Source organism: Triturus cristatus, chromosome 4_1, assembly GCF_964204655.1.
Source record: "Triturus cristatus chromosome 4_1, aTriCri1.1, whole genome shotgun sequence".
NCBI lineage: Eukaryota > Metazoa > Chordata > Amphibia > Caudata > Salamandridae > Triturus > Triturus cristatus.
The window spans coordinates 1,260,451,128-1,260,477,992 of record NC_140585.1 but is presented as its reverse complement, the minus strand read 5'-3'; the positions used below and the strand labels follow the sequence as shown (position 1 = coordinate 1,260,477,992).

General features: G+C 45.9%; 1 protein-coding gene across 5 annotated transcripts in view; it reads right to left on the bottom strand.

Annotated features, from left to right (window-relative positions):
- Positions 1-26,865, bottom strand: part of COPZ1 (coat protein complex I subunit zeta 1) — a 906,679-nt gene that overhangs the window by 860,677 nt on the left and 19,137 nt on the right. The window contains exon 1 of one of the 5 annotated variants that reach the window (XM_085654738.1): positions 21,543-21,687. The exons of 2 other annotated variants lie outside the window; for them this stretch is intronic. The gene's annotated coding sequence lies outside the window, so the exon portion shown is untranslated. Of the gene's footprint in view, positions 1-21,542; positions 21,688-26,865 lie in introns of those variants that run through there. 2 more of the 5 variants (XM_085654741.1, XM_085654742.1) reach the window with 2 other exon arrangements.

Below are 26,865 nucleotides of genomic sequence, written 5' to 3'. Positions count from 1 at the left end.
CATGGCGAGAGCAGCGCATGCGTGCTGCTAACGCCAGGCGAGACGCACATCTGGAATCCGAATTGATTCCAACAGGCCCTCACATGGCGAGAGCAATGCATGCGCGCTGCTAACGCCAGGTGCAACCTAAAAATATCATCGATAAAACGCCTCCATGTGTTGACATTTTCGAATAAGGGGGCTGCTTCATTAAAAATGTTCTTCAGTTCCCATTCGCCCATATAGATGTTCGCTACACTGGGCGCACAGGAAGCCCCCATGCTGATGCCCTTGATTTGGTGGTATGTAAGCCCATTGAAATCAAAGAAATTGTTCATCAAGACTATCTCCAGACATTCTAATATAAAGGTATCCGGTCTTTCACCTGGAGTTCTACTGAGGAGCCAGGCCAGCTTTGTACTCACATCGATTAGAGTGTGAAGAGAGATGTATCTGTATCTTGAATGTTTGACCCGCAGTGGGAAAGAAACCGGTAGCGGTGTTAAAACTAACTCTCGCATCAATGACGAAGAATATATCAGCGTCCCCTCAGTGTGTGAATCTATAGTCAAAAGGTATATAAAAATTAGGTCACCTATGGATAACTACCAACCCTGAACTGATACCGGAGGGAGGCTACCAAAGTACCTACTAAGACACATAGAATCTGCTACTTAACGTAAACATGTTACAAGGCTCTATAACTATAAAACTATAAAACCTGGAGTTCTACTGAGGAGCCTTGCCACCGACTGTAACGCTTGACATTGAGGGATATTGGTGTACAATGCCTCAATGTCAAGCGTTACCAGGATATCATTTGCATGGTCAAATGGCCTGCCCTCAATTTTCTGAATAATGTCACCCGTTTCACGAATGTAAGAAGCATAGTTCTTTGTAAGAGGGCATAGGAAGGTATCAATGTATTTGGAGAGAGGTTCGGTACTAGATCCTCTTGTGGAAATAATAGGATGTAAGGGAGGATCAGTGATGCTTTTGTGAGATTTCAGAACTCCGTATAATGCTGGTACTACGGGGCACGACTTATTCAACAAGCATTTGCAATGCAATAGGTCTTGCATTTACGCATGTTTGAGCTATTGGCATTGTAAATGACAATGCCTTTTTGGTTTTGGTTTTTAAAACAAATAAAAGGCAGTGTCATTTACAATGCCAATAGCATAAATGTGCGTAAATGCGAGACCTATTGCATTGCAAATGCTTGTTTCACAGTGTCATAATTACAGAACTGTAGCATTTTCAATGTTTTATACATCTAAGCCATAGTTGTTGCCTATTTATCTTATGCAACTAAACAACCATTCACAAAGCCAATAGCCCTGGCTTGTTGTAGGTGTAATGTTACTGGTCGTATTTTATATGTGGAGGCAATGACAGAAGTAGCAAAATACCAGTCGGGCGGCACACTATGCTAAGCACAGATTTTTAGCTTATGTGTTTTTGAGCCACGCCCTAATTACATTAGCCAGCCCCTTTAGAGAGACACCACCCCCCCCCGGTTTTCTCATCACACTTAAAGCCCCACCATATGTAAATATTATTTGTGCACCTACTTCCAACTCATGCAGTGTAGATCAAATTAAATGTTTTCTCCCAGTCAAGCAACCAGGCAGAGTGCCACGGATGGCAGAGGCAAAATGCATGATGACAACATGTTAATATGCGTGTGCTAGAAGCTGTCGGGCACTGGGGTTAAAATCAACAATGACATACCTCAGTGTGCCCCTTGGGAATTCTTTGCAGTGTTCTAGATACAGTGTGAAAAGCCACGCCACACATTCTGGCAGACCCTCTCTAGTGTATACTCCGGGCGGCCCGGCCATATTGAATAGCAAGAGTGCGCGCGCCGCGGGCTCGGGGCTGGCCACGCGCTGCAGCCGGCTTCATATCTGGCATTGCAGGTCACAGCACAGGGAGCCGAGCACCAGGTGAAGGCCACGCTATTTGTCATCAGTGAAAACGGACATTAACCACAATAACAGCCATCAACTTCTTGAACGTTAATGAATCAGGCACTTGCATTGCAGTGGGGTATACGAAAGGGAGGTACAGTTAGCATGCATAATCAATGAAACACATACAGACCTGGGTCCATTTTGCTGTATTTAAAAGAACACCGGCAAAACAATGCACACGTGTATCTGCAATTTAGCATATCGTGTGCATGCAAAGACACGCAAATGTGCATGAAATCATCACAGACTGTGACCTTTCACCTACGATTTCGGCTCCGACTGTTTATAAGAGGCTGGGACTGGACTATACGGACCGATTCACGCAGTGTGGAATTGTGCGCACAGTTAGTTAGGTGCACTGAAAGGGGGCTCCTTTCTCAATAAATGTAGGTGTGTAAACAGAGCAGGATGTGTATTGCCCAATGGAAGAGCACGCAGTGTATATAAAGCACCAATTTTTGTGAGGAAAGCAATATCTACGCTAGCAAGAACGTAAAACAGATCGAAACATACGTGTTACAAAGTATAACAGTTTGCTTTTGAAGAATTTACTACGAACAGTAAATGGTACAATAGGTTAGATACAGCAAGTTCCCCACCAGTCTAAAGAAAGTGGCATAAGCCATATGTTTACTACAGCGGAGACGATATGATATGGAAAGGAACAGAGCGCCGTAGGCTGTAAAAGCAAAAGCGAAAGTGAACGCCAAGAATGCTCCCTGCAACAATGCTCCCTGAAAAGCTTGTGCGCCGAGAATGCTGTACAGCAAACTGAACACCATCAAACGCCGAGAATGCCTCATGAAAAGCCAGAGCAAGGCGAGCAAAATATGCAGTCAGGGTGGGCAGGGCCAAATGCCGACAGGGCGGACTCCAACCCCGCTTCCACAGAACACGGACACAAAAGCAATTAACAACAAGCGAAGAACCACACCTGCACGCGTCCTCTAGAGCCGGGATAAGTAAAGCGCCTATGGCTGGGCACCTGTAGCACACGATCTTTCTCTCATTAGAAGCTTTGCGCCACCAATAAGCTAGCCCCGGTCACCAACCGTCTACCAGCCCGTCGATGCTGTTGCTCTACGCGGGCATTAGTTGGGCTACCTCCTCCCTGTGTCAGCAAACTGTGCAGTTGGTTTGGCTGTGACGCAGTAGACCCCCTCTGCTTTCCCGCGGATCCGGCACTGCGGGCAGGGATTTCAACCACTCGGGCCGGGGGTGAGTGTACAGCGGTTCCACCCCCATCCCAGCAAGTGGCGGATTGTAGCGAGGGTGCGCGTTGTCTACCGTTCCAGCCGCTTGGACTCCAACCGCCACATCACAAGAATCGCGTGAGTCCCGGCGCGTGGCCGCTCCTCCCCGCCTCAAGCCCCGCCCACGGAATCCCTGCTGCCGGGGCGTGTGAGCGCCTGCACCCGTGGGAGCAGCTATGGAGGAAGAAGAGTTGATGGAAGAGATGATGCTGGCCATGGCAGAGATCCCTGTGAGTACTGCGGCATCTTGGGGAGGGAGGGTTGGGTGCGCCTGGTATGGGTAGGAACTCAAACGTTTTTCGTGCCATATTGTCCCTCAGCCTTCTTACAACCATTTGTCCCTCCTCCATAACTGCCTGTGATCTGCGGCATTGTGGACTGTGCCCTCAGGGAGCAGGGTCAGCCCTGCCTCCCCCCCAGTATTCCGCAGGATATTGTTTTCTTTCTGCCCCTGGGGGATGATTTTAAGCAGCGATAAGCGGTGGTAGATAAGCCTGTCAACTGTTTAGTTATCGGGTTGAAAACTGTAACGCGATGTGCATAAAATAGTTTATTTTGACGCATAGTTATTGCGCTTTGGCAAAACTTGGTATCTTCGAAATCACGGGAAATTAACTATTGGTCCCGCTTGCTGCCGGAAGTTCTTCTATCAGTCGTGGTCTCTCTGCACGTGTCCGCCTATTTAAAAAAAAAAAAAAGTGCAAACACAGCCTTCGTGCTTTAAAAAACCAAAGGTCATTATCACAGCATGCCGACAGGCGCCCCACGCTGCGGACCTATAATTAACTCAGCAGGCACTCAACGCGCAAATGCTGTTCATGTGAAGCGCGTTCACAGACAGCAATCACAAATCACAACACTCTGCGCGTGCCCCAGTCTGTCTCCCTTGAGAGGCATCTCGGCGACAATAGGTCTCGAGAGCGAGACCTAAAAAATTACATGAGCCTGGTGAGGACGAAAGTGAAACTGCTTGCTGGCTTGCGAGGGAAGGGGGACAGGAGATGTGCACGCCGCGTGGCTGTAAGCGCGTACACCAACTCAAATCCGCCGAGAGCCTGCGCGTGCCCATCTCCTGTCCCCCTTCCGAGGCAAGTCAGCAACAATAGATCTCGCTGGCGACAGCGCTTCGCGCTGCGTTTGCCAGGCGAGACCTAAAAAGGAGTACTCTTGTTGACAGATGAGTCCACGGCAGGAGAGAAATAAGGCGGAAGTTCTCCGGTTTAGAAGTGTCCAATGTGGGTTTCTGTAAAAGGGGGACCACCATGGCCCGTTTCCAAGCCCTGGGGACAACCGCCATGGACTGGGACATATTAATCAGCTGACAAAAAGGCAAGAGGAGCAGAGGCAGGGATATAAGGAACTGCTCAGGTTTAAGAGGATCTGCAGGGGACCCTGATTTAACTTTTCTGCATATCGTAAGCATCTCATCTTGAGTGATCGGTGGGAAGACAGAGAGTGTGGGGGTAGCATAGGGCCTGTGGACAGGGCCTGATTTGATCGCGGTTTGGGGGAAGGTCCTGTAGATGTTCTCAACCTTCATAATGAAGAAGGCGGCACGGTCCTCACGTTGCTGGTCAGACTAAATTAGAGGCGCTTTAGGTGGCCCAGCAGATTTTAGCACGATGGGGGCTCATCCCCCTGACAGGTGGGTTGGGTTCTCTAGGCGCAGAGAATCCTGGGGCTATAAGCCCCCCAAGCTGCCTGGTCAAAGTCTAGTGCAGCGGTAGCAACAGTTGCACTATGTAGAGCTATGGGGTCTACCCCCTGGTCATAGGTGTGTGAGTGCCTCCAGGTGTAGAGGTTCCTGGGGCTTGAAGTCCCCCCCAAGCTGCCTGGTCAAAGTTCCGCATAGCGGAAGAAAGAGTTATGCTATGTAGCGCTATGCGAGCTTCTCTCCCTGACCATAGGTGTGTGGGCGCCTCCAGGTGCAGAGGTTCGTGGGGCTTGAAGCCCTCCTCCCCAAGCGCCTGGTCAAGGTTCTGCATAGCGGAAGAAACAGTTATGCTATGTAGCGCTACGCGAGCTTCACTACCCGGCCACAGATGCGTGGGTGCCTCCAGGCGCATAGATTCCTGGGGCCTGAAGTCCCGCCAACCTCCCTGGTCAAAGTCCCACACAGCAGGAGAAACAGTGGCACTATGTTGCGCTATGGGTGCTTCTCCCCCTTGCCACAAGTGTGTGGGTGCCTCCAGGCACAGAGATTCCTGGGGCTTGAAGTCCCCCCAGGCTGCCTGTTCAAAGTCTGGGACAAGTATTACATTGTGCAAATATATAAATTTGAATTGATTCATAATTGCATTTCATTACTGGAAATAAAAAATCAAAAATCAGGAACACTACACTTGACGTTTCTCAGATAACTTGGTGATTCAAAGAGTGTACAATTGCCTGCAAAAGACATCAAAGAGTGTAATAACAAGCAGGACAGGGAGTATGGGGCCAATATACTGTTCTGTCACTCCCTGCTCATCTGCTCGACTGGGGTGGGTAGCTTTGGCAGCATTGGCGACTGAAGCAGTTTAAGAACCGAGAGTGGTGTCTTGGCCATGTGCTGGTGCAGGTAAGCACAGTGGGCACAGGGAGGCAAGAAGGCTGTATTATATACTAGTTTGTTCTTGTAAACTGCAAGAGTTTCTTGTTTCTTACAGGCATTTCCTCTAAAAAAAAAAAAGACACTGCTTCTAGTGCGTCCTGTGTGTCTCACAGCTTCAGATTGTTATTTATTAAGCTCAGAAACCCTGCCCGTAGAGCATCACTTCACCTTTAGCCTAAGTGGCAGGGGGAAGGCTGATTTAAATCAGCATTATACTGAGATGGCAGAGGATAAAGGAGAGGTCCGGCAGATATAGAGAGCATATCTAGGCGCTATGATCAAAGAGGCAACTGGTTCTGCTCTTGCGGAACCTCAAAGAAATTGAGGGAAGATAAGGATGATGATCAAAAGTCTGATCAAGGTGGGAAGTATGTACAAGGCAGTCAACTTCGTAACCTTCTTAAACATATTAGAGAAGTACTTGGCTTTGAGGGAAAACATGAAAAGAGGTTTTATTCTCAATATAGTGGAGTTCAGATAGATTATCTACCCTTCTATGATGTGATGGACCAGATCCTGCTCAAAAAACAGAAAAATACTGTCAAGGCATAAATTCCTTCTTTTATTGCAAAAATATATTCTCAGGAATAATGCGATACAAATTTTCCACAAACCCCTCAAGTAAACACTATTCTGGCTCTACTTTCTCTCTGGCGTCAAAAGATGTAACTTTACTGGATTTTGCTGATAAAAAGGTGGAGGCAACTCTCAAAAGATCGTTTGCAGCTTTCAAATTTTCTATGAGAGCGAACGAATATATGACGTTACTTCGCATGCGTTTAGTACGCATGCCATTACTACGCGGTCGTTAGTACGACCGCGTTTTTAGTTCGCATTCCTTTACTACGCAATTCGGAACAACGAATTACAGTAGGGGGTGCTGGATGTTGGAATAGTATAATTTACTATTCCAACTCCAGTCTATGCGGACACTAGGGAAGGTGTTGGATTTTAAATCCAACACCTTCCCCCCCTAACGCAAGTCGCTGTTCCGACTTGCGTAGTAAAGGTTTTCTAAGTAACAACGCGTGCGTACTAACGTCCGCGTAGTAACGGCATGCGAAGTAACGCCTGCTAAGTAAACGCCGTTTACCAGAGCGAACACCAACTCCACATTTGCCGCACAAGGTCTCCTTAAGGATTTCCAATAGTTCATGATTGTCTGCAGGAGAATGGCAATCCCACTACCATTTTGGCTAACATGGGTCTCCTTTCACATTTTGTTTTACAAATGTCTCATTTAATGAACAATGGAAAGCTCACCTTAAGCCACGGCAGCTGTGGCAGGAAGACATTTGCTGTGGATGAAGTTGTAAAAGTTTGGGTCAACTCAAAGATCTCCAATTCAAAAATTGCTGTTAAGGTATATGGCAATGAATTAAATGCCATGGTTCAAAAAGTAGCTCACAAGAAGAAAATTCAAAAACCGTTTAACATATTCTCAGGGAAGAAATCCTTTCTCTCAAAGAAACAATCTCAAAGGGCACAGCATAAATGTCCTTTCTGGCTGCTCCTATGTTCAGGGGCTGCATTTATTAGTAAATTACAGCCAGTCCCCCACCAAGATCGAAGACAGTTACAGAAGTGGCTATGCCACAGTCGGTGCAAGGCTCAAAATGTTTGCTTTGAAATGGATGGAGTGCATTTCAGACACTTGGCTTCTGAACATCATCAGTCAGGAGTACTACGCCGTTTTCTCACAAGGCTCTCAAATACCGGTCTGTTCCTACATCCTTACCAAAAGCAGGCTTGAAAAGACAAGGTATGCTTCTGGGGTCCTGGCACTGATAAAGAAGCAGCAATTCCTGACCCAGAATATCAAAGGTGAAAAGGGTTTTATTCTATTCTCTTTTCAGTGCCAAGAATAGACGGAAGATACCGGTCGGTACTGGACATAAAGGCTTTAAACAAATATATATAATTGGAAAAGATCCATATGATTTCCATTCAGTCAATTATACTGCTAATATTGGAAGAAGATTTCCTAATGACTCTTGGCTTGCCAATGCCTATTTTCATGTCCTTAGCCATTCAGACAGTCAGGTGTTTCTGCATGTTGTTGTGGAGGACCAACATCTACAGTTTCAAGCTCTTCCTTTCGGAATCGTGAGTCTTTACAAAAGGTATTGGCGATTGTTGTAGCTTCATTCAATTCAGGGTTTATTAATATTTCTGCACCTTGATAACTGGCTCTTGTTTTCTTCTTCTCTTTCAAGCACGATGTCAAGGAAGTGAATGAGTTACTACAGAGATTATACTTCAGGATAAACCTTCAGAAGTCGCAACTTTAACCTCGATGGATCAAGACTCTTATTGGAGCACAATTCAATAGGGAGTTGGGCCCAGTCTTTTTGCCTCACAACATGATTGAAGCGATTCAGAACAATCTAAATTTCCTGTTCAGACAACAGTCATTCTCGGCCTGGTGGTGGCTGAAAGTCCAGGGAGTAATGGCAGTAGCTGCAACTGTACTGTCTTGGGCATATTGCCATTTCTAGCCTCTAGTAAACAAACAATTTATCCATTGGTCACCAAGGTCCTAGAGTTTCGCTCAACAGGTTCCAGGGACTCCTCAGATACATCAGGAATTACAATGGTGGTTTGTGGAAGACAATCTCTCAAGAAGAGTTCCTCTTCGGCTACCTCCTCCAGACAGATTACAACAAATGCAAGCCTTTGGGAGTTAAGAGCAACTCTTGAGGATCTAGAGATAAAGGGCCAGAAGTTTGAGGAAGAATAGCTAAACTCCTTAAACTGGAGGCAGTTAGCTGCGGTATGGAAACTGCAGGTTTTTTGTCACCAACTGAAGTATTCCAATGTTGTTATCAGAGCCTATTACCAGGTGACAAAAGCATATTTGAATCTACATGGGGAAACAAATAACATCAGTTTCAACCTTCCTGCAACACAACAATTCTCCTGGGTAGAGAATCACATTCTCAGATTAACAGCAGAGTACTTACAGGAAAAATTGAATTTCAGGGCAGACAGTCTCAGCAGAAGCCTTCCAGCCTCTATGATGTATCATCTCTCTGTTCAGTAAATTTATTGGATATGTGCACAGTTTGGAACACAGTGTCTGGATTTGTTTGCGTCAGTACATAATTCGATGCCCCTGGTTTTTTGTACAGAGACATTGTGCCCTCAAGCCTGGGCAACAGATGCCCTCTCAGTCAGGTGGCCTAAAAGGATTCTGTATGCAATTACTCTGACTCCCCTCCTCCCAAAGGTCCGTCAGATGATGTGGGAGGAGAGGACCTCTAATTCTTGTAACACCATTTTCGCCCCAATGCTCTTGATGTCTCTGTTTAGGGAGGAGTTTCTTCACATAGCAGTTCAGCCATCCCCTGTTTAATTCCCTCTTCTGTCATTAATCCAACTTCAACATCTCAGGATGATAGCCTGGGATTTGAGAGGATATGGTTACAACATTTAAGCTGCTCTGATGAAGTTGCCAGGGCTATCCAATCTTCCAGAAGGCTGTCTGCCATGTTACCCTATAAAAACACACTGGATGTCATTCCAAAGGTGGTGCATATCAAAGGATCAGGATCATGATCCTTTATCTTTGGATTCATTCAAAATCTTGAATGCCTCAGAGGTGGTTTAATGAAGCGGTTATCATCTTTACACTCTCAGCTCAGTAGGTCACCATTAAGGCCCTTAAATTGAGTCAGAATTGTACAGCTAGTTCTCCTATCATCGTTCAACTATAAGTTTTAGGTTTAAAAAAACGACAGTGGAAACCTCCACCCCTACATGGGATTTGTTTATAGTTTTGAAAGTTTACAAGCCCTCTTTGAACTTCTAGAGCATGTCAATCATGGTTGCTTGTTTTGAAAAATACCCTTTTTGCTGGCCATTATCTCTGTAAGAAGGTTGGGCGAATTGAGTGCTTTGGTTATTTCCTATCCAAAATTGTGGTTCCTCCCAGATAGATTAGCCCTCATGTAGGACCCCAAGTTGGTTCCCAAAGTAAAATTCCCATTCCCACCTATCCCAGGAATAGTTCTGTCAGTTTTCCAATAAGAGACAGATTCTCAAATACTTTGGTCTTTAGACGTTGGGTGAGACTTATGTCTATTCAGGGTGCACAGAAAAAAATTAGAATATGTAATTCTCTGTGTAACTCGTATGGCTCTGCAAATATCAGTAAGAAGGCAGTGCCGAATCGATACGTAGATGGGTCAAATAGGCCATTTCACATCATCACATCAAAAAAGGTGTAGTAGTTTCTCCCCTTAGCATCTGTTCAGGTCAGATCCACAAGACCGGTTTCTGCATCTTGGGCTGACTCTACGGTGCTAAAAATTACAATGAAGTAACTGTTGCTTAAACAAATGTTCTTTCTTTTTCATCTTTTTTTTTTATACTTTATTTGCATTTTCGATTATACAATACAGACCACCATTGTTATACATATTTGTCATACCCACTTATTTCACAGTCATCAAGGCAGACGTAACTTTTATATATTACCTTCTGTACAGTTTTTACAGCATTTTCTTTTCCCTAGCATTCTATACATCTCATTACAATTGGGTTCTCACATACACTTCCTTTGTCTCTGCAGCGTTCTTTGGCGTATCATACGGACCATTTTTGTGCACAGTCTTAGCGTTTAGTATGCGCTTGTGTCTTGACTTTCATTCTTTCTGATCTTTGGCTACTTATTGGGCATCTGTTGCTCCTCCTCAGCATTACTTGTTTGCGGGAGGTAACTTTTAAAAGGATTCCCAGATATCTCAGGCCTGGAGCTAGGTGGGAGTAGCTCAGCATATATACTATTTTGCTCCTGGCAATATGTCATATCTTTAAGCCAGTCCTTGAATTTTGGAGCCCTGCCTCTTCTCCACCTACATGCTACTCTGCGTTTTGCCATTAGCAATCCTAACGTAACCAGTCGTTTGATCTGTCCTTTAATTTTGGTTTGTGAATCCTAGCAATCCCATCTCTGGGATCAAGTCTATTTGCATTTCTGTTATTTCATTCAGAGCCCTCCCTACTTCCGCCCAGCATTTGGCTACGACTGTGCATGGCCAAGCCAGATGCATGAAATCAGCAGTTTCTTGCCCACACCTGTCAGAAGCATCATTTTCCCTCAGTTTAAATCTGTACATATTTGGGGGTGTATAGTACATCCTATGTAAAATTTTGAAATGTAGAATTCTTAATCTGCTACTTGCTGTGATTCTCTCTGTTTGCTGGCAGCAGTACTTTCATCTGTTATAGGATATCCCAATTCCTGCTCCCAACCCGCTTTTGCCTTCACAGTATTTCCCCCCTCCTTCCCGACAGTTGCTTTATATAGGCATGACAATGCGTGGGATGGCCCTCCATTCAATAGCAGATGTAATGGTAACAGCGTGGGGGGCTTCTCTGGGAATCTTGGAGTGGCTGCTTTGACATTTTGTGTAAGTCAAATACATAGGAAGCGATCCATTGCTGTAGGTTTACTCTCTCCAAAGAATATGTCCCCTCACTTAAATTACCCCTTTTCGTACACATCTCCCCACGTGTTTATACCATATTTTAAAAGCATACGCTTACACATTCCCTCCTGCGTAACTGAAAGCGCCTGTTGGTGTAGTAGTGGAAGTAATGGAGAGTATATAATAGGGGCTTGTGACTTCTGCGCAATTTTTTCCCATGCAGAGTTAGTGCATGCTACCATTGAATATTTACCGCCCATTGCTTGGCCCCTCTGTTCCCAGAAACCCGGCCATAGGGGTGGGTGACATATAACCTTGTTCCACTGCTAGATGTGTCATAAACGGTGGTGGCTTAAACCAGTAGATGGTATATTGGCCTTGTGCACTGAGATAGTATAGTTTGGTATCGGGTGCTTCAAAGGCCCCCTGCGCAAAGGGCAATGTTAGGGTGCTCTATTTAATATGGGCTGTCTCTCCCCCCCCCTGCTAGTCTGATTAATTGGCTTTTAAGCCTTACAAAGAAAGGTTGGCCCGGTGCATAAGGGATATTTATAAATAAATATAGATATTTTGGCAGTATTACCATCTTCATTAGCGCAATGCGCCCAGCTAGCGATATCGGCATTGCAATCCACCTGGTGATGGTCTCTTCTACCGAGTTTAGGGCTCTGCCGTAATTAACTCTCATTAGTTCTTCCCTTGTCTTTAGTAACATTTATCCCCAAGTCTTGGAGTTCAGTTTCGCACCACTGTAGTGGGAAGTCCAGTGGACTCTTCAGAGTGTTTTGGGTGAGCAGAAAGATCTGTGATTTTCCCCAATTTATTGTTATACCCGAGTATGCGCCAAATTTGATGATTTCTCGGATTATGCCATTAAATCCTTTTTCTGGTTCACGTACATACAGCGTGATGTCATCTGCATATAACGAAACTAGCACCGGCCTAGTTGCGTAGTCCAGCGTATGTGCTTTGTGATATTGCCGGAGCATGGCCGCCAGCGGCTCCATTGCTAGCGCAAACAGCAGTGGCGATAGGGGACATCCCGGCCTCATGCCCCTAGATAATTCAAATGCTGGAGTGTGCGTCCCATTTATCAGCAATGAGGCTCTTGGCTTATTGTATAACAACTTCACCCATGCCAGATCTCCCGGTGGGAACCCAATGTGTATCAGAACTGAGAATAAATACTCCCATTCAAGAGAATCAAATGCTTTTGTGGCATCTAAAAAGAAAGCCACCGCCTTTTCGTCTTGATCTATGTCCTGCATAATGGAGAACAGGGTGCGTAAAGTATGAGAGGTAGTTCTCCCCGGCACGAACCCTGCCTGGTCTGGGTGAATCAGTTTGTCCATGAACAGGCTTAGTCGGTTAGCCAACACTTTGGCTAGAATTTTGGCGTTGCAGTTGATAAGGGATAATGGTCTATGCGAATTTGTGCTGTTTGGCGTCTTGCCGGGTTTTAAGAGGGAAACTATAAGAGCTTCTTGCATTGATTGTGGCAATATCCCCGTTTGCACAGCCTCTTCATACATTTTTTTCAGGAATGGTACCAAGACGTCTATGTACGTTTTGTAAAATTCATTCGTGAGACCATGGGGTCCCGGAGCCTTCCTATTACCCATTTGCATTATGGCTACTCTAATCTCCTCTTCCTCTAGCTCAGCTGCCAGGAATTCCCTATGTGCATTGCTTAGCCAGGCTAGCTCTATCTTCTCGAGATACGGCTAGCTCTATCTTCTCGAGATACGCCCCTCTTTCTGCTTGTTTGGAGTTACGCAAAGTATATAATGCTTTAGAGTGTGCAGTGAAAATGTTTATTATTGCCGTTGGGTTTTTGTACTCTTTGCCTTTCTAATTTCTAATATATAATTTGTGGATTTGGGGGGGCGTGTGAGTTCAGCTCATGCCTTAGCAGGTCTTTCCCCTCCTCCATATCTCCTGGCTTTATAGTATTTTCCACAAACAAAGCACTCGCGTTCCGCTGTGTCTTGATACTCTCTTAGCGTTTCTATTATATCGGACAGGGTAGCGTTTGCCTTGGTCGTCGGCAGTTGTCGCTCCTGATCTTTTAATTTGACTTCCAGTTTGGATAAGGTCTTTCTGATGTCTCTCAATGTGCCCCCTGCCTTAGACATACATATCCCTCTTACAGTGACTTTTAATGCTTCCCAAAGTGTTGTTAATAAGGGGACGGAATCTATGTTGTTTCTGAGAAACTCCTCTAGCTCTTGTTCCAGCTCCGCTTTGAAAGCGGAGTCTAACAGCGCTGTGGCAGGTAAACACCACTCCAAATATCTATTCCTAGCTTCTGGGGTGGGGGGGGGAGGGAGAGGGGGGGGGGGGGGACAGCTGCATGTAAACTGGGGTGTGGTCTGAATATGTTCATGCCAGGTGTTGTATAGAAGTGATATACACAGATAGTTCTTTGGAAGTTAACCAGATGTCCAACCTAGACCAACAACTGTGCACTGCTGATTGAAATGTCCCTTCCTTCAGATTGGGGTGGTGGTGCCGCCAGATATTTATCAGCTGGTTTTCAGCTACAATCTGTTGTACTTGCCGTTGCGCTTTAGTATAGTAGTGTGGTTGCGGGTTCGATCGGTCTTGGGAAGGACAGAGTGTCAGGCTGAAATCTCCCCCCAATATTATGTGCCTGGAACCTATGTTTACAATCAGTCCCCAAAGTTTAATAAAAAAATCTTCGTCATCAGTATTGGGGCCATAACTGTTAACCAGTGTAACAGATTGGCCTCACAATCTACCTCAGGCAATACAATAGCGCCCCTACGGGTCGCTTAACAATCCCTCTGCTACATAAGGCATATTTTTTTTTAATAAGTATAGCAGTACCTCTTGAATATGTTGAATACGAGGAGAAATACCTATACGAGGCCCACCTTGGGGCAAATGTAATCGTGCTAGACGGGGTTGTGCGTTTCCTGGATCATAGCAATAGTCACATGATGTCTATCCATGTACGCTAACAAATGTCTTCGCTTACGGTGATCCCCAAGTCCTCTCACATTCCAAGTTAACAAACCTATGCCCACAGATTGTTCTTTGTGATCCCTATCGCTCGACATTACTCTGTATTAGTATGTTCATTCAACCCAACATTTTGTATTTGCTTAAGCCCAATTCTTGTAAATGACATGCCTTTTCGTTCTCTGCATTTGCTGTTATCTTTCGCTTTCCCCCTACCCCTCTCCCACAGCGGCCATCCCAACTTGCTGTGTAGTATTCCCTTCTCTCCCCGAACGCCCCTTAACCAACATGCAAGCCAGTTTCATCAACGTTTTCTCTAAATCATACTTTCAGTACGTATCCCAATCTTTATGCTCATTATGCTTTCTGGCTAGTTGGTGATTATGGTAATATGGAATATTAGCCTTCATATGGGCAAATTTTGCATTTTGTGCAACAGCCATACAGCTTACTATCAACGCAATCAACAAACACTCATCAGGAGGGTGGTTAGAACCAACAATTGTCTTCCTTCACATAGGGAGAGATATAGGGAGCTCCCTCTGGGGTGTGTTTTCCAGGTGGCGAGGCACAGCTTCCTGTCCAGCTAACGCTACACAGGAGGGTGCCCGGGATGTGTGAGCTCAGTGTCTGGTAGTTTTTATTTTTTTCTTCCTCATTTTGTTGTCCACCTGTGTTGTACATCAAACTTTAGAAGGTGATCACGTGAGGCAAAGTTCTATAGCCAGTAGTGGATGCTTGTACAGTGACATTCTTCATCGCATCAAGCCATCATTTCTGGAGCTGATCTGTCTGAATGTCGCTCATACATTCAGTCTTTTGTGACTATTGCTCCTCTTCATGGCGGGGCGACGATTACCTGCTGGTCGCAGGTGAGTGTTCCGTTCACTTGGCCTGACATGCAGTAGCTCCGAGGAACTCCGCTGCCTGCTGCGGAGTATGGCAGAAGTTTTGTTTGCTTTTGTAGGTGAGCCGTAGTCTGGCGGGGTACATCATGGCATATTCAACACCTGCCTGTTGCATTTTTTTTTTTTATCGGCAGGAACTTTTTCCGTGCTTCCTGGACCGCTAGTGTGAAGTCAGGATATAGCGATATTGTGTAGTTTTCAAATACTACTGACTTCAGCTCTCTGGCCCTACGCAACGCCACATCGCGATCCCTGTAGTTTAGTATCTTCGAGACTATTGGTCTTGGTGGTGCACTGGGCAGGGGTTTTGGTGCCAGTGTTCTGTGTGCTCTATCTACGATCAGTAGACTGGAGAAGCTTTCTCTGCCAAAGCATGTGATTAGTAGTTTTTCTATATATTCTTCCGGTGTTGGTGGATTCTGGAATTCCAAGGACTCTTATGTTGTTCCACCTATAGCTTGCTTTAAGGTCCTCGTTTTTAGAGAATCACCTAGAGCAGTTTATCCATTTCCGCAATTTTGTCCTGTTCACTGCGCATGGTCGCCTTCCAGCGTCAATATTCTGTTTTCTGCTTCTCCTAACCGCCCCTCTTGCTTTTCTAGTTTCTGTGTGATAAAGTCCATCCTGGTGCACATCCCGTCCATCTTGGCTTCAATTGAGGAGAGGCTTCTTTTCATCGCTATTAACAATACTTTTAGGTCCGTGTCATCTGGGTTTTGTGCCATTTGGTCCTCTGAGTCTAGTGACTGTCCTCTCGGAGCTTTGCGGGCCTGAAACGGCAGCTTGGCCTGTTTCCAATCTGTTTTGCAAATATTTTAGCTTCTTTTTGTGCTTGAGTGCAGTGTTATGATAAGCAGTGTTGACTGACTACTATGTGCTGGTCTGCACTTGCGGTGTGTGGTTAGAGCTGATTCGATAAGCTCGGTTCCCTTTTTTTGTTTCTTTGTATATGGATGATTTTGATGGTACTTGCGTGTTTCTATATTTTTGTGGTTGCTGCTCCTTGATTTTGGTGGCTTGGTGCCTGTAGTGCGTGCCTCTAATTTGGTACAAAGGCCCGTGCTTTGTTGTGTACAGTATGGCACTTCCTACCTTTAGTTGTATTCCGATGCGAGTACCAAGTGATAGGTTTAGGCGTCAGTTGTTCCGCACTTTGAGGGCAGCACCTCTGTGGTCTTACGATTGAGTTTTTATGAGGCACTCTTCGTATTTATCCCTTTTTTCCATGCTCACACCTTTGTTCAGTGGTAGTTTAGCGCTTATCTTGTGCCCGCGCTGGCCTTATTTGCTCATTGCAAGATGGCGGGCATGTCCTGCACTGTTTGTTCTGTTTATCGATGTATTTTTTTGTTTGAAAAGTACTCTCGGTTATGTCTTTCGTGCAATTACAACAACGCTAATTTGGCCTCAAGTCCACTTTATAGCGGTTGTTGATATCATAGGGGGAGAGTGGGTATATCGTTATCAAGACGTTAGGCTCGCGTCATCTGTGGCAGAAGCCCCTATCCACACTCCCATCACTGTCGCTAGTGTACCTTACTTGGTTTGCGGTGTTCTCTGCCGTTGCGTGGCGGCAGCCGGGCCGCGAAGCAACAGCACCTCATTCTCTCTCCTCGCAGCACCCAGTGTAGTGGCCTCACTTGCGGCCTCGCCCGCAGCTCTCCCCCGTCTTCGGCAACGCGCGCAGCCTTTTCCCGGCTACCAGCAGGCTGCGACTCGTCATATGAAGTTTCTAAGTCGCGCTTGCCTCTCGTCGGTCGCCAGTCAGCTCCGATGGTGCCTCTTTCCTTCAGCTACCGCTGCCTCATATATTTGGACAATATGCTTCAACCAGGCACAGGATATTTGTGTATTTCGTTTGAGGGCGGACAGGGCCTCACTACAGTGTGGCCATCTTGTTAGCCCGACCCATAGCGCCCCCAAACAAATTTGTTTTCTGCATCAATTAATGGTTAACGCAAGTATTTGTACCTTGTGATTTCCTCAATCAGTAATGACTGGGATAAAGAGGCTAAAAATGAGGGGGTAATGAACACATTATTTGCTGGTAATCTTCATTACCCAGATTTGTAGTCTTCCCCACCCCAGTCCACATAACTACTCTCCTCCCGTTCTTGACCTCCAATTTGATTTGTGTAATGTACAGGAGGTGTTGCACAGGAAGGGATACTCCTACTCATTTCCATGGAGATAGAAGACAGTCTTAGATAAAAGGGGTTCAGGACGCCATAAAGGTATATGAATGTCTACAGGAAGCAGGGTTGCCTTAATCAGTTATGACTGGGACGAGGAGGATTACGAATAGGAAAAATGAAGGTTACTGGTAAGTAAAATGTTTATTACTCATCAAGTACACTTGCTCTTTAAATAGCATTCAGATTTTTCAGAACCCTATGTCTTTAATGACTTGTTGTTGCTGGTCAGCACCCTCGCTCTCAAAACTGTTCCAGCACAATTGTTTAAGGTTAATGGGGAATTAACACTTTTGGGAGCATGATGTAGATGTGAAAGCGGGTTACTTCATTAAAGTCTAAGTATGCTTTTTGTTTGTCAGGACGCTGAATACAAATACAAGAGGGTGACACCCACTGAATGCAGGTTCGTTGACAAGTATGCACAAAGATCTCTGCAAGAGTGCCATAACCATGTAAGATATTTTACACACCTCTGCCAATATAGGGTTAGATTACCGCATATTATAATATTTTCTGTATTACTCCTAGGTCAAACTGAGTAACGCATATCTCCTTAGTTCAATAAACAGCCTGCAAGAGTATTGTTTATTCTCTCTCCGTGCCTTGGAGAATAGGTCCTCCCCCTTGATACATGCACCAATCAGTAGGATCAGTTGGTTGCTCCTCTGAGATCGTCTGATATGCCTCCTCCCTTGTCCCTTGGATTGTGGGACTCTGCTTCCTTGGTGAGCCTCTGTGCACTGCGTGAAATAGCAGCATGACTATTCTGGTTTTGTGTTTTTGACACAACACTTCCAGAGCTGCTCATCAAATGGGCCCGAGCCTCTGGCACTCCATGCAGTTTGTTCTGTCAACAGGTTTCTGTGTCTCTGGTTATTATAGTTTAAGGCCTGTTCCTTGTGACTGCTGCAGGCTTTCTCTGTGCTGGGACAGAAGTTACTGCAGAATGTCCCTCTCCTGCCTGGGCAGGCCACTACTTAGCCCTGCCTCTCTTCCACAACCTTTTTCCAAGCTCTGCAGCCTTCATGATCTTCTGAGATGAAAAACTGTCAAGGAAGCCCCCGGCAACTGTACAGTTCAGGAGCATCTAAATCCAAGGCAGTGCAAGAACCTCTCTCAACATTACCAAATGAGTGGCTTTTCAAATATCATAGCAGCTAAATGGCTGTGCCATGTTTGACACCTTCTGCAAGTGGCTTTTTAGCCAGCATCACTTCGCACTCTGGGTATTTCGTCTCAAAACACATAGGGCAACGTGATGTAGATTTTAAGGCCAGGGCTGGAATAAGTGTCACAAATGATAACGTGTTAATGTGTTCTTATCATTTTAATGTACCTTCTTATATATTGGACTGTCTGGAAAAAACAGGAAAATAGAATAGGAAATTCGATACCCATTGTGGAATGCTTTGCATTTCAAGTTACTTTAAAAACCATAGTGAAAACTGGCGTAACTAAAGTTGAGGGGGCCCCCCTTCAAGGTACATGAAGGGGCCCCCACTCAGGATTTAAGATGGAGCTATGAGGCCTGAGTACGGTGCTGAGGGGGCCTCCTGCAGCTCGTGGTCCCCCCCGCATTGCAGGGCCTGTGTTACGCCCCTTAGTGAAATGGGGTAAACACAAAGCTTATGTTTACCAGTGTGTCCATGGTTCTGCTAAGTAGCTGATGGTGGCAAGCAGGCTTCAGGGAAATATTACTGGCAGTAGAGTCCTGATGATGCGAATGCAAAGATTTCTTCAGAATAGATAACTTCTACTGACTTTAATGCAGATCGTATTCTATGAGACAGTGGCTATAGCTCTGAGGGGAATTTCTGCTACGGTTGAATAAAGTTTCTCCGCTGGGGTCCTCAATGACTTAGTTTGCGACAAAGTGTCACTCAAAGTGTAACACGGCCATGTAACACACAAGCGTAATGCAAACAAGCAAATGCCACACATAATCAGACTGGAAAGTTGGAAGCCCTGTGGACAATCCAGTTTGGTGAGCAATTAAGTATGTCTAACATATTTAGTAATACAATCATGCTTCTTGGGTGGCCGCAGTGCTTTAAATTGGCCGGTACTCACTGGTACTGTGTACCGGCACTTCCAAATCTTCTAGCCGTCAGTACCGGCACTTTTCTTTAGTCAGGGAGAGTACCGGTACCCTGATTGATGGCACGGCAGGTATCTCCTTCAATGCAGGACAGATTCTGCTCTGCTTCCCGATCTTGCTATCGACTGAGCCTCTTAAGTAGTCTTTTGCAGGGACGCTGATAAAGTCCAAAGGCACCCCTCTGAATTTACCCACACTGCGGGGGTTTGAGAGGGCTTGCATCACGCTGTGATTAACAGGACAGGGTCTAGGCAGACCCTCAGGGCCGGCTTTAGCGCTGGTGGCGCCCTGTGCAATAATGTTTGTTGGCGCCCCCCCCATGACTACCTCCACCTCGGATTCTCTCCCTAGCACCCTTAACAGTGACCAAGTCTCCATAACCACACTCTCTCAGATGCATTAAATTAGTTATATAGTGCCACTCATACCAGTGTAGGGTGTCCGAGCACTTTGTATCACAAACACATTACACAGAGACAATCAATCATACATGTGTAAATCAGTGTATAGGAAATGTTACATAAGCCAAAGGACTAAAAGTGTAGGAGTCACAGGTCATCCATACTGGTAGGCAGTATAGTTTAAGAGTGCTTGGTGTGGAGAAGCACAAACTCAGAGACCAAAAAGAAACAGCATAGTTGGGAGTTTTCTTTAATAATAAGATTCAATTTCTAGCCAAATTAACCCTTTAGGCAACATGAATCAATGTTCAAATGTATACTTTGCAGTGTGTATGCAATTCTATGATGAAAGTTAATAGCTCACTGTTGAATATTAGGACTTTAAGTTATAAATTGCAAGTAACAAAAGGATGTCTCTTTTGAAAGCAGTAACCTGCTTATCTGTTTACATCATACGCACTCTGTAATCTACTTGGTACACGTTCTTTGCTGCTGCAGGCATATTAACCCTCTGCACTAACTTCACTTAAGTCAAAACCTCAACTATACAAAATGCTGAAATCTCTCCAGCAAGATAATTAATCACGCGAGTTATCTTGACATTTATGTGAGGCCTGGTAATTGCTGGGGAAAGAAACACTGCAGCCGGTGCTTCAAAAGCATAATAAACTTTCAAACACGACGCCCCCGGGAAGCCAGCACCCAGTGCGGCGGCACCGGTCGCACCGCCCTAAAGCCGGCCCTGCAGACCCTGCACTGTTAATTAGGAGTGCAACGACCATTCAGGTGAAAGTGCTTTAGTCTCCCCCTCCTGACCCCACCCCAGCCCCTCTCCGTCAAGTGCGTCAGGGCTGCGGGCAGAAATCCAGTCCCATTTAGGGTATTGCACTGGCCTTACTAAAGCCTGTGGCAGTGCAGCACAATCCTACACCTTCCCCAAAGCCAGTTTTCTTTTTATGATTGTTTATTTCAGCGCAGGACCTGCTTCCCTTTGTGTCCCCCTCCGACACTAAATGCTGCATTTACATAACAGTGAGGGATCCATGGATGGGAAGGTAGCCTTGCCCAAAGAGCAATGAATAGCAGGGAACGCTGCAGCACTCCAGCAAAGAGCTCCCGTGACAACTGGCAATGGGTCTGGTTGGGGGAAACCAAGATAAACATAGAAGGAAGCGGGAGAGAGGAATGTAAAAAAGTGAGGTAACAGGTGAAGTTAGGATTGACACTTTTTCAGATTAAAAATACCAGATATTTGTTCAGTTCTGAAATCGGGGCTTAGAAAGGGCATTTTAACACAAATTTGAGTAAAGTTAAAAATCTATATTTCTTGTTAACTTTAATAATTGGCTTTCATGTTGTGTAATGAGTTAACCTGTTTAGTTTGCGTAAACACAGTTCTCGTGTTTTAATATGTGCAGCAACTGGTATAGAAGTCGTTATATATCATCATGTCTCCCCCTTAGCCCCACCCCTAGCTCCGCCCACTTGCCACACCTATAGCTCATTTTAATGAGTACCTGCACTTATGTTTTTCCCATTTAAAGCACTGGGTGGCAGAGTTTAAAAACAATAGACGTAGGTATAAACTGACAGACTGGGCTGCGCACCACGTCGACCCTTTTCTGCTGTACTGTCACTGAAGACTCACAATTCATGTAACCCCAGATTATTGTTACCCATTTCCAGCACTGGAAATCCGGTTTACCACCCTGGGAAACTTACCTTTGAGAGAACGGGCTCAGTCACCAGCTTCAGCCTCCCCAACCTTACTCCTTCACCCAACCTTACTCCTTCACCTGCAACCTCGACGTTCCGTGTCACGTGAGATTCTCGCAAAATCGCCTACGCGCCTTGCGCGCTCTCCTCTGCGCGTACTCGTCCCACAGATCATTTCTGCACGCGCTTTCGTCTCGCTGCTGCCTGTAATTTTAGGCTCACCCTCGTGTGACTCGTGCTTTTTAATGAATTTCAAGACGAGTTTTGCTTCAAAACACCGTTATAAAAAGGATGTGCCATGGTAAGTTTTTTTTTGCTTAAACGATCCAAGTCAGCAAGGCATCGGTGTGTGACGGTTTTAAGACCTTTGGTACAGATCGTTCAAATCACATTCGACATCGTTGTGCGTGAGAGTAAGGTGCCTTGCAAACTTTTCTTAATGTACGCTGGTGTCCGTGGTCTAGACCTCCGTTGTTTGGTGTATTGTATTACAACAGTTATATGTTGCTTACTTCTCCAATGTGTTGTGCTTAAGTCCTTGCCTACAAGGGTACCACCTGACACCTTGTAGGATGTAATATGATCTGTTTCCGTGCCACGCATGATGGCCACGGTCCGGGATGGTGTACCTTGGGTGGATTGCGCGACGTTTTCATCCCCATATTGCTCTGCAAACTTAAGACTCTGCCTGAAATCGCACATCTTCCTTCTGTTTCTTGGATGGAAACTTCCGGAATCCGCTTGAATCCACCAAAAAACCCTACCCCAGGTTAACCCCGCTTGTAACATAAAAATGTAGGAAACCTGAGGTTCCCTGCAAATTCCATGTCTTTTTGTCACGGGACCACGTTTATACCCTGCTTTTTGTGATTGCTAATTTTTCTGTATGGTTGTTAACAACTTGTTTTTTCAACAGACATCATAGGGGTCCCAGGGGAGGACGGACTCTGTAGTCACACATTCATCAAGAGAACGTTAACGCTCGAACTAGCAGCATCTCCCTGTGTCCCCTATGATGTCTGTTGAAAAAAAAGTATTTTACAACCATACAAGAAAAAGGTCCTATAAATATGGTCTGTATGGTAACGTGCACGTTTGTTTCTATTTAATTGCACAGATTAGCAATCGCACAAAGCAGGGTAAAAACGAGGTCCTTCACGTGCTATATAAGGCTGAAACATGGCGACCTATCGGATGCCTGGGAATTGTTAAAAGCATCACATTGATGTATCTTAACCTATCCCTAGATGCCACAATAATAAACTTGTTACACAGGATTTAAAGGCTATTTTATCACACTTACTCAACCCTGCATTCAGTCACTGCTACCACTCAAAGAGCTCCTCTTACAAACTTGTCGAGCTCACTCATTCATGTTCAGTGTCTGGGTGAGGGTCCAATGATGAAGCATGCCACAGGTGGTACCTGTGGATGAGGACCATATATATATATATATATATTATCTACTGGCGGTCGCCAGTAGATAGTTATAGTTAGGATCGTGTTTCCATAGGAAATCCGCAACATTCTATTTGGAATAACTTTGGCGCCGATTGACGAATCCTCACGAAATTTTCAAAATAGGTGGGGCGCTCCGCTCCTTCCCTGAAAGTCTCGGGGGATTCGTCAAGCGGGGGCTGAGAAAAAGGGGGGTCCCAAAACGCGTTTTCCCCATGCATTTTTCCATAGGACCTTTAGTCCAAGCTACAGCCCGAACGGCTGAACAGAATTACTTGAAATTTGGCAGAGAGGTAGTCCTCAGGTCAGGGATGTGCCTTTTGCAGGTCTGATGTAAATCTGTTCAGTATTTCCTGAGAAAATAGCATTTAAAAGCATATATATATCTGTAAGCGCGCACCGTGCGCGTACGGTATAACTTACCGTACGCGCACGCTGCCGTGCGCGATTCTGATTGTTTGTTAGATCTTAGTAAACATTCGAATCGGTCAAAACCAGGAAGTGTCGGCCGCCATTTTGTCTCTCGCAGTCTGAGGGGGTGAAAAACAAAGGTGGAGAACGTGAAAAGGGGGCAGGGTGGACAGTTCCTGACCCCCTAGCCTTTGTCAGGGGGTCCCAGAAGGACCCCCAAGGGCCAAAATTTCCTTTAATTTTTTTGCGAAAAATCGCGGAGTACGCGTAGCGTGCGCATACGGTAGAAACGGAAAAATTCCGTGAACTGCGTAACGGTACGGTACGCGCACGGTGAAAAACCTTAAAAAAAAATAAAAAAATACATAGCTTAGCATTTAAAAAACCGTACAAATTCACTGAAAAAACCATAGGTTTCACACACGTTATAGTTAGGAATTAGCATTTAAAAAAACTTGCAAATTCACTTAAAAAAACCATAGGTTTCACACATGTTATAGTTAGCTGGACATTTCACTCGTGAAAAACCATTGAAATTCCCCCGTTATAGTTAGTGCAGGCAACTATAACTCACGTGACCGCAATCCTCTGCTGATGACGTCAGATATTACATCACTGATGACATATGTGTCTTTCTGAAAAAAAAATATTTGTAATATATGTATAGCTAAAAATTAATGGAAGAAGACTTGGGTAAATAAGTGTCTAAATACAGTGATGTAATATCTGACGTCATCAGCAGAGGATTGCGGTCGCGTGAGTTATAGTTGCCTGCACTAACTATAACGGGGGAATTTCAATGGTTTTTCACGAGTGAAATGTCCAGCTAACTATAACGTGTGAAACCTATGGTTTTTTTAAGTGAATATATATATATATATATATATATATATATATATATATATATATATGTAGTCATATAACTGGCAGTCGCCTGTAGGTAGTTCTAGTTAGGACCTTGTTTCTATTCAAAAAGCGTTTTTTCTTTTGCCAATATCTTAGGCGCCGTTTGATAAATCTTCGCGAAATTTTCAAAACTAATGGCCCGCTTCAGTCAACTCCTGTCTTGAAAGTTTGGGGGTGATTCGTGAAGCGGGGGCCGAGGAAAAAATGGGGGTCCCAAAACCCGTTTTCCCCATGTTAATTTCCATAGGAAACTTTAGACACGGATACAGCCCGAACTGCTGAACGAAATTACACCAAATTTGGCAAAAAGGTACCTCTTGGTTCAGAAAGCACTCTTTTTTTTTTTTTTTTTTTAAATGGTGTAAATCCGTTCAGTAGTTGCTGAGAAATTCAAAAAATAAAAATATCGATATCTGAGCACTGAGGAAGATTTGTGACTCCTCCCGAGCATGAGCATCACTGATTAGCTACCAACACTCCAAACCAGGAAGTGTTGGCAGCCATCTTGTGACTCGGTAACCGAGTCACAAGAAAATAGTTTATAAAATTACAAAACAAGAAAAGGGGGCAGGGTACAAACACAATGACCCCCTAGGCCTGCTCAGGGGGTCCCAAAAAAGAATTTTCTTTTAATAATTTCGGCCGAATTCGCACTGGTTACGCGAATCCGGCCGAAATTATTTTTTAAAAATGAAGCACGGGCTACCGCGCTTTGTTGTACTTAAGCCCCTGGGTGGGCCAGATCCCAAGGCCATGCCAAATTATGTCGCAGCCCCAGGAACCGCCACCTCCCCGGGGCTTCATTAATGATGTGCGGGCTCCTGCACTTTACTTAAGCCCCTGGGAGGGCCAGATCCCAGGGCCATGCCAAATTATGTCCCCGCAGCACCGGAGACCACCACCTCCCCAGGGCATAATGAAATAAGGGCGGGGGGCCTCGGGGGGGCCCCCCAAGCCCCGGGGCCTGCCACCTCCCCGGGGCTTTCATAAAATTTGGGTGGGGGGTCCTTGCAGACCCCCCCCCCCCGAGCCCCAAGGACAGCCACCTCCCTGGGGCATTGAATATGGTAATATGGGGGACCACCACCTCCCCGGGGCTATCTTAATGTTGGGAGGGGGTCTGCGCGGCCTCCCTCCTAGAGCCCTTGATGGCCCTGGGGACCCCCAGGGCCGGCTCCCGCAATGTCCCACGGTGTCCACCCTGGGACATTGCTGTTTGCTATGACAGGCCGGGAGCACAACTCCCGCCCTGTCATAGCAAACTCTGCTTTGGTTTTTGGACGCGAGAGCTTCCAAAAACCAAAGCACATTGCTTTTGCACAAGGGGAGCTGCATGTCAGCAGGCCGCCTTGTGGAAAAGCAATGCCAGCTCCCGCAGGAGTCGGGGAGCCGGCTGGGGCCGTGGGGGCATTGAGGCTCCCCCCACTGTCCCAACGGTGAGGCCAGGCCCCAGCACATGGGGTCCCCAGGGCCAGAAGTGGCCCGGGAAGACCTCTCCTGAAATTAAAAATACCCCAAAAAATTCAAAATGGAAAGGCTGGTCCCAAGAGATTGGGTCCCCGGGGCCATAATTGGCCTGAGAAGGAGGGCCATGCGGCCCCCTCACCAAAATATATATATATTTTTTAAAAGGCTGCCAGGTCTCAGGGGATGGGGTCCCCGGGGCTAAAAGTGGACCAGGGAAGGGGGGCCATGCGACCCCCCTCCCATAAAATAACAAATTTAAGAAAAAGTAAAAAGAAACGGGCTACTCGCCGGAGGCCTCACCCCCTCCCTGCATGACTCTGCAAACGCTCCCCCAGGCGCGTTCAAAGTTGGGGAATTAAGTCCCCTTGAATACTGAGGGTCCCTGAGGGTCACCTAGCCCAACAGGTACCTCCAGTAAGGAACACACATCTGGATTGCAGGGAGGTGGTCTGAGGCCACGCCCCTTTTTACACCACTCTGCAAACGCGCCTCTTGGTGCACTGCTGGTGGGGCAATGAGGTCCTCTTGTGTCCTGAGGACCACAGGACACTAGTGGACTTCATCCCCCGAGCAGCAGTGCGCCAAGAGGCCCAATTACAGAGTGGTGTAAAAAGGGGGCGTGGCTTCTGTCCACCTCTCAGCAATCCACTGTGTGGGGCTTACTGGAGGTAAGAGGTAGGCTAGTTGGCCCCTAAGGACCCCACCAATGAAGGGGACTTCAATCCCCATCCAAGAGCGCGCCAGGGAGCGCGTTTGAAGAGTTGTGGGCAAAGGGGGCATGGCCTGTTATGAGAACTTAGCAATCCTGCTGTATGGTACTTACTGGAGGTGATAGGACGGGTAGTTGCCCCCCCAAGGATGTTCTTGGGGGCCATCTACCCCTCTTGTTACCTCCAGTAAGTCCCACACAGTAGGTTTGCTAAGACGTCTTCGGAGGCCCAGCACCCTTTCTCTACCACTCTGCAAACGTGACTACTACTTTAAAAAAGCATCTTTCTGCACCTCTGACTTAGAGGTAGGTTTAACCCCCTGCCCTATTATGTACTAGGGTTTTACAGGGGAGGTCATGCCAATCCAACGCATAGTG